The sequence below is a fragment of the Oryzias melastigma genome, unplaced genomic scaffold, assembly GCF_002922805.2.
Source record: "Oryzias melastigma strain HK-1 unplaced genomic scaffold, ASM292280v2 sc00383, whole genome shotgun sequence".
Classification (NCBI taxonomy): Eukaryota; Metazoa; Chordata; class Actinopteri; order Beloniformes; family Adrianichthyidae; genus Oryzias; species Oryzias melastigma.
In genome coordinates, this window is record NW_023416980.1 from 57909 (window position 1) to 66243 (window position 8335).

The 8335-nt window shown below is 37.6% G+C and overlaps 1 long non-coding RNA gene across 5 annotated transcripts; it reads right to left on the minus strand.

Moving 5' to 3' along the window:
* Window positions 1-2629: 2629 nt before the first annotated feature.
* LOC112140573 lies at window positions 2630-7886 on the minus strand. 5 transcript variants are annotated; one of them, XR_004947478.1, is made up of 8 exons: window positions 7806-7886; window positions 7325-7351; window positions 7182-7244; window positions 6730-6807; window positions 4948-5010; window positions 4116-4184; window positions 3460-3528; window positions 2630-3388 (listed from the first exon to the last, which is right to left on the minus strand). It is a non-coding gene; the product is annotated as an uncharacterized LOC112140573 (long non-coding RNA). The 5 variants fall into 5 exon arrangements; XR_004947479.1 differs by lacking the exon at window positions 7325-7351 and having other exon boundaries at window positions 7806-7877; XR_004947480.1 differs by lacking the exon at window positions 7325-7351 and having other exon boundaries at window positions 7776-7877.
* Between the last annotated feature and the right edge of the window lie 449 nt (window positions 7887-8335).

An 8335-nucleotide genomic window follows, 5' to 3' on the forward strand; every position in this document is an offset into this window, starting at 1 on the left:
TATGAAAATATGATAGTTTGGTGACTCTAACTTTAATATCTTCAGAGCTATTGACCATGTTAGACTAAATATGATCCATACTCATGCAAAAAAAATATGAGAAAATAATAAAGTAAATCTTTGCCATAATCTTTGTTGTAGTAGAACAATGAGCTCATCATTAGTCAGTACATAAAGTTTGGTGACTAACTTTAATATTCCTAGAGCTATTGAGCATATTTTTCATGCTTCATATCTATGGAAATGCTTAAAATTAAAATAATAAAATAAAGGATTTTTTTCAAAATCTTTATTTTAGCACGAATATGGTGACGAATCTCTATCACTAGTTCACATAAAAGTCGATATTTATTTGTTTCTGAGAGGTTATTGACTTTTACAGAATGGCCTTCTCTGGAAGCTTGCACTTTGTAGACGGTCCCTTAGCAGCCGTCTGTCCATCTGCAGCCCGAAGAGAACAATTCTCATTTAACGGGAAAAAAAAACAATCTTTTTTCTTTTGAAATAGTTGTGTAGGTGACTCTCTGTGTTGATACAAGACGACTGAGATACTTGCTGTCATATTTGAATGTTTTTCTGAAGAGCTATTGAGCCCGGAAGTGAATCTGTGAATATCTTTCTAACTTTAACGAACTACCGAATACCCGGATACTTGTTAGTATAAACACGAGTAAATAGAATAAAAATGACTAAAAATAGTTATGATAAAAGAATACGAAATAAAATGTAAATAAAAAGTAACAAAATAATTCAAATGTACAGAATAAATCAAATGTACAGCCAGCTGTGTCTGTCATAAAACCTCTGACTGAGGTTCATCTCTCTGACCTTTATCTCTCTGAGCTCTTCCTCTGCTGATTTTATTCCTCACAGATGAGAGAACACAGACGTAGCTGATATCGTCGTGGAGAAGACAACATAAAACACAAACTCACCGTGAAAAAGAAGAAGTAGAAGTAGACTCCGTCTCTTCTAAGATGGACGAAAACTTTCAGTTTGTCTTCATTTCCTGATTCAGGAACACCTGAACTAAGCTCCGCCCCCTGTGCTTGTGTTTGTCACTAAGCACTCCCACCCCGCCGCGTGCGTGCACATTGATGGTTTAAAGTCCCACTGCAATCATCTTTCATTCTATGGTCAGTGTTCCAAGGTGTCTTTGAATTAGGATTTTGCCATTTCTAATAGTTTCTACAGACCAGCAGGAGTTCATGAGAACTTCACCTGAGTTGTGGGTTGTCAGCCTTCATTTCCCATCATGCCTTTGTTTGAAATCGCTCCTGCTAGCTACATAGCAATATTGGAGCTTACAGCTTTGAGACAAAATCATTTTCCTTTTTTGAAGAAATCTTCTAAAAGTAATAAATTGTTGAAAAATAGAGATGACATTTTTGGACACACCATGTCAGTTTAAGTATAACGAGACATTTAAAAAAAAAATCAGAGAACAATTTTGTGATTAGGAATTCTTCCAAATCAGACCAACACTTTTTGAGTGTTCATACAATAACAACAAAATAACTGCAAAAAATCACAACACTCTTTTAATGTTTAATTTACATATTTAACTGATACATTTGATGTCAAATTGTAAATTAAACATATTTCACATTATTATCACTGCATTATTTATGAACAATAGTGTTTTCTTTCTTTAGGAGGAATTCAACTTATTGAAGTCTTACCTTTAAAAAAAGACCATAAGACCATAAGACCATTGAAAAGACTCGTCTGAGTGTGTGGAGGACTGACGTCAGGACGACTTTTCTCGTTTCAGGAAGTGCTGTGACCAGTGTGCATTGGCCCCGCCTTCTTCTGCTTGGTGAGGTCCAACCAGTTTCTCCTCTAACCCCTCCTCCAGGTCTGGGGCGTCCTGACCCGAACCCAGCATTACCACACGCATTTCAGCATTTAACCCTTGTGGGTCCAGATGACCCCAGCCTTACATTGACGTGTTATCCATCCCATGACAAATGAGGATGAAGGTGGACAGGACTTCATGTCTGTCATGGACACCAGTGAAAATCAAAAATCACTTGAAAAAGTTCAGCACCCTGTCTTGTGGGTCCAGATGACCCCACTCTCAACATACCTAAGATAGAACAACGGTTCAAGAAAAGCGTGGCCTAGAAAAAAGTGCACCACTGGCTGTGTGTATTATTACAGTCTCTTCCAAACTCCTTTACTTTAGTACAGTCAGCAGTTCAGGGTGTCTCTTCCTCTGCTGTAGTGCCACACCAGACAATTTAAAGACCTACTCCAATAAAAATGTCATTTTGGGTGTTTTAAAACAGATCCTTGTGGGATTTTCTGATGATATTGCAACTACTGCCGCCCTGCAGAAACTAGGTCCTAGAAAATGACTGAAAAAACATAAATCGTAATGAAAAGACCACTGGGAACTCTTTGACAAATGATCAAACGATGAGTGGATAAGGACTTTAATGAGCCAAAACAACCGAAAGTAATCCAACTTCTAAAAACAACACAGAGCCTTTGACTTTTTCATTATCTCTTTTTTCCTTCACTGTAAAAGTAAGCAAAACCCAAATTGTTTTTCTAGATCAGAAAAACATGAAAAAAACAAAGACAACAGTGTTCTCTTGAGGAAATGTTGACCAAGAGACAGCCAAAAGAGTTCATATAAAGTTTATTACCATGTTAGTAACACCTCAACATCCCAATATGTCTGTTATGCTTTTGAAAATCAGACAAAAATGAAAGTAAGACATTTTCTCCTCGTCTAGTGTTTCAGAGAATCACATTTCAAGTGTTTTAAAGTGTTTCACTGTATTAAAACGTGAAAAAGCCCAAAATCAAATACAAAAAAATACAGTTTTGTGTTCCTCCTGTGATAATTCCAGTTTCTTGGGATACTCTTGTTAGCACCAAAAGAGATCTGAGTCTGAGGAGGAACTTCTGACGATGACACAACAAACACTGATGCTGTGTTCACACTGGAGTCAGAAACACGTCTACTACAAATAAATCTATGGAAACACACGTTTCAGGCTAGTTGTTAGTAGAAAAAAATCATGAAGAGAAAACATCTTTGTTGTCTTTGGCGGTAAAACATTTTTACAGTGATTACACTCTTAAAAATGTGGTTAAAGTAGTAAAAAATCTACTTTACTGAACAAATACTCTTCATGTTATACCTGAGGCTCATCTTCCACATGCTGGCACAAATCTAAGAAAATGAATAAATAAATAATATTTAAATCTAGACCTGGGCAAAAATATAACAGACATTTTCAGTAGTTCTTATTAGTGTTCAGTCACAGTCATTGTTCGCAGGAAGACTCAGAGGTGGAGACGCCTCCATCAGGAGAACCAGAGGAGGCTTCAGCTCGCTCTGTCTCTGGAGGATCATTCTCAGCTGATCCAGAACCTGCAGGAACCACAGAAGGATTCAGACGGACAGGAACCAGAACAGAACTCAGGCTGGTTCAAGATCCTCACCAGTTTCATGGTTGACCTCTTCAGATGGATCCTTGTTCAGATTCTCAGCGTCTTCATCAGTTTTAGAGTCTTTCAGGACAAAGAAATGGTAGAATAAATGTTTATTTTCCAGGGTTATTAATATCAAATAATACACAATAATTTCATTTATTGTGACATTAAGCTTAATAGATCAATAATTGATCCACAACAGTATAAATCAATTTAAAGCAAAAAGCTAAAGTCTGCTAGCTTGATGCTAACATTTAATGGGATTTCCCATAGGATGGCTAATGCTAACCCTTAGTCGACCTAAACACACATTTTTTTGTATATTTTATTTTTAAAGTAACCCTTTGTGTTCTAAAACATATTTTTGTGCTCATTCTTTCTTCTTCTTCTGGAATAAGATGTAATGTTGTAGCACAGTCGCCACCTAGTGGTCGAACTGAAACGCCCTCCAGGAGAAGCAGAACAATTGTTGGAGCTTCTCTGTTTGAGAATAACACTGTATGATATTAAAATCTCATTATAATTTCACTAATACATTTTACAGTATATGAACTGGATCAGATTAATATAAAGATTTTCAAAACATAAATATAGATTATTAATGTATTTCTAAACAGATGTGTCTAAATATTCTCTTTTCTTGCTGTTATAACACGTTTTCTTACTTGGCTCATGTGTGGTTCCTATAGATGGAGTAGTAGCTGGTTCCAAATCCGGTTCTTGAGGGTTTGACTCTGTGATAAACACAAGAAATTATGAAATTTGAACAAAAATTTCTCACATTGTTCAACGCTTCAAACTCCAACTGTAACCATGGAGACAGCTGGCAACTATTGAGGCCTGAGAGTAAAACACTTCAGCCACTAGATGGTGGTGGTGAGCCATGATTTTTGACAAAGACGCCCTTTATGTCCTTTGGGAGCTACCGTAGCCACAGGAGAAATTTGTTCTGAGAACATGTTTGTTGCTGCTTTGAAAGTTGAGGAAATGTGGTAGTTATAATATTAGGGTTAAAACTACAACATCCCCAAATACTGACTCAGGACCAGCAAAACCCCCCAAACAGGAAAACTGATGACTCCGCCCATCAAATAACATCCTCGTTGAAATAAAGTTCAACTTTCATTAAGGAAATATGTCATAAGTCTGTGAATGTTCAACTACAATCAGTCAAACTGTTACCATGGAGACAGCTTTCTACTATTAAAGCTCAAGATCTCAACAAAATGATCAATGACTGTCGTGTTTTTGATAGAATTCATTATTACATCAGTTCAACCAAAATACGACACCAGACACACAAAATCTTAAACAGTGACTCCACTCATCAGATGATGGTTTTACTGATAAAGTCTTCAAAACTATTGAGATGATTTTCAACATTAAAATCCAGCAGAGAAACTACCAGAAAAGCTTTATTGATATAAGTTATCAAACACAGTTGACATTTAATCTGCTGGATTGAAGATAATCCTCTTTTTTGATCCTTTCACTCACCGTTCTGATGGTTGATCTCAGCCGTAACAGTGACTCTAGATTCTTGGTTCAGTCTTGTTTCCTCTGGAACAAAACCACAACACAATCATCACAAAGGGAGTTTTTGAACTATTTTATTTAATTCTCTACTTTTTATTTCTTAAAGGGGCCCTACCATGAAAATTCTACTTGTTGAGGTTTAAAGAGTAATTCTCTAGAATTATTGTAAAGAGACATTCATATTTATTGATCATTTTATTTTTAATGTTAAATAGGGAGTTATATTAACATACTGTGTTTGAAATTGTTCAAAAAAGTTTCTGAAGAAATTAACAATAAATGTTTGTTTTAAAAATAGATTATCATAGATTATCAAGTTAATATATTGAGTATTGTTAAGTTTGCATGTTGAGATACTAGCGGTATCGTGAGTCATGTATCGTGATTCGTATCGTGAGTTACCCGAGGGGTCAGGTCTTTCGTGAGAGGGTGTCTAGTGCTGCACAGAAGGCAGGTTGTGGGAGGGGTCAGAGTATAATGGGGGCGGATACACGTCTACAAGTCCAGCTACGAGCTACAAGTCCCCCCTGGCGAGCTGCCTCGGCTAGCATCTAGCAACTGATTTAGAAATAGTTTGAGAAGGAGAATCTGACTGGTTGAAACAAAGCACTGCGAGGTGATGTCCACTGTGCTGACCGTAGTACTGACTATGGTACTGACTGTGGTACTGACTATGGTGCTGACCATGGTACTGACCATGGTACTGACTATGGTACTGACCAAAGTACTGACTGTGGTACTGACTGTAGTACTGACCATAGTACTGACCATGGTACTGACCATAGTACTGACCATGGTACTGACCATAGTATTGACAGTGGTACTGACTATGATAATGACCATGGTACTGACCATAGTACTGACCGTGGTACTGACCATAGTATTGACCGTGGTACTGACTATGATAATGACCATGGTACTGACCATAGTACTGACCGTGGTACTGACCATAGTACTGACCATAGTACTGACCGTGGTACTGACTATGATAATGACCATGGTATTGACCATAGTACTGACCGTGGTACTGACCGTAGTATTGACCATGGTACTGACCATAGTACTGACCATGGTACTGACCATGGTACTGACCATAGTACTGACCATGGTACTGACCATAGTATTGACCGTGGTACTGACTATGATAATGACCATAGTACTGACCATAGTACTGACCATAGTACTGACTGTATTACTGACCATAGTATTGACCGTGGTACTGACTATGATAATGACCATTGTACTGACCATAGTACTGACCATAGTACTGACCATAGTACTGACTGTATTACTGACCATACTACTGACCGTGGTACTGACCGTGGATCACTTATGTGGTCTATGCATAATTCATTAGTACTTTTCCTGCCGTCTACTGTGGTTTATTTGTGATACATCTGTGAAAATATTCATAAAACTACCACTACTGTCACTTTTTCACACATGTTCTCGTTTGAGAAATTTTAATTCGTTTAAAATCATACGCAACAGCTGTGTGACACATCCTTTAGAAACATGCACAGGTGCTGCTGTCTTTACCATCTTTTAGACATCACTCTTTACCATGGTTTCTAGCTCCACCCCTTTTGCAGCCAGGACGTTGTGTTGTGCCGCTGTGGTTTAGCTGATCGTCGTCCGTCCACACACTGACTCATTGTAGTGACGTGGAGCGACTGGACATTGACAACTTCCTGTTTTCTGCCTCAAACTCACCAGACGCAGAAGTTTATCACGTTCACTCACCTGGATCAGGTCTGGTTTCTGAGGATGGAGCAGGATCTGGGCTCTCATCTGGTTCTGGTCTGTTTGTGGTGTTCGTCTCTGTGATAAACACAGTAAAATATGACAGCTGAATATAAAATCACAAGTTTACATCAGTTTCTAACAATGTTCAGCTACAATCAGTCTGCAGAGCTCCATCTGTTACCATGGAGACAGCTTTCTACTATTATGGCTGGAGATCTTTACTAAATAACCAATGATTGGAGTGTGACTGAAACAGAAGACATAGAAAAACAGTGACTCCATCCATCAAATGATGCTGACAAAGTCTTCAAAACTATTGAGATGATTTTCAACATTTACATCCAGCAGAGAAACTACCAGAAAAGCTTTATTAATATATGTTATCAAACACAGTTGACATTTAATCTGCTGGATTGAAGAAAATCTTCTTTTTTGATCCTTTCACTCACCGTTCTGATGGTTGATCTCAGCCGTAACAGTGACTCTAGATTCTTGGTTCGGTCTTGTTTCCTCTGGAACAAAACCACAACACAATCATCACAATGGGAGTTTTTGAACTATTTTTTACTTTTTATTGAAACTTTTGACTCACCAGGTGGAGCCGCGTCTCCTCCTGCAGCTGAACATAAGAAACAAATGTTAGATGAAGTAAATAGTCCAGACCAACGTGAACGCTGAACCAAATGTTCACTAACAGGACGATGGTTTTAAACGTGTTTTTAAAATATTGTGCATTACTCCCTAAGGTACGGAGGCCCTTAAGGGACACTGAAGAAAAAATTGAAGTAGAAATATGTTTTTTTGGTTACTCATAGCTGCGCATCGGACAGTAACCAGAAAATTTTAACTTCAATTTTCATAATTTTTTTTCCAGTAACTAATTAGAAGCAGCATTATTAATCCAACAGGAGTGTAAGCACATGACTAACGTATTGATTATCAAAAACACATGCAGGACATTTTAATGAGGGGAAAGTGAATATGGATACACTGTAAAATAATAAACACAAATTAACAGGCTTAACGCAGTAATAATAAATCACCAGACGCAGAAGTTTATCACGTTCACTCACCTGGATCAGGTCTGGTTTCTGAGGATGGAGCAGGATCTGGGCTCTCATCTGGTTCTGGTCTGTTTGTGGTGTTTGTCTCTGTGATAAACACAGTAAAATATGACAGTTGAATATAAAATGATAAATTTGCATCAACTTCTAAAACAATAACATTACATTTACAAGTACATTTATCCTGGGAAGAGATTCAAATCCGTGCAGACATGCAGCGATGTGTCTTTGCTGAAGGTATTAAATGTGACCAACATGAATTTCTATCAGATTTTGTTCTGATCAAACTTAAAGTACGTAGAAATAACAGAACAGAAGGAGAAAAAATCAGGCTTTTGGAGGAAGTTCAGTCCATGAAGATCAATTCCTCGTCTGAGCTGTTATCCAGAACGGTCATAGGGCGACTTTAACATGTTCTTGTGGGATTTTTCTGATGATATTGAACTCTGCAACCTTGCAGAAACCATGTCCCAGAAAATGACAGTAGTTTTTATTTTTAACATAATGAAAAGACCACTGGGAACACTTTGACAGTAGAT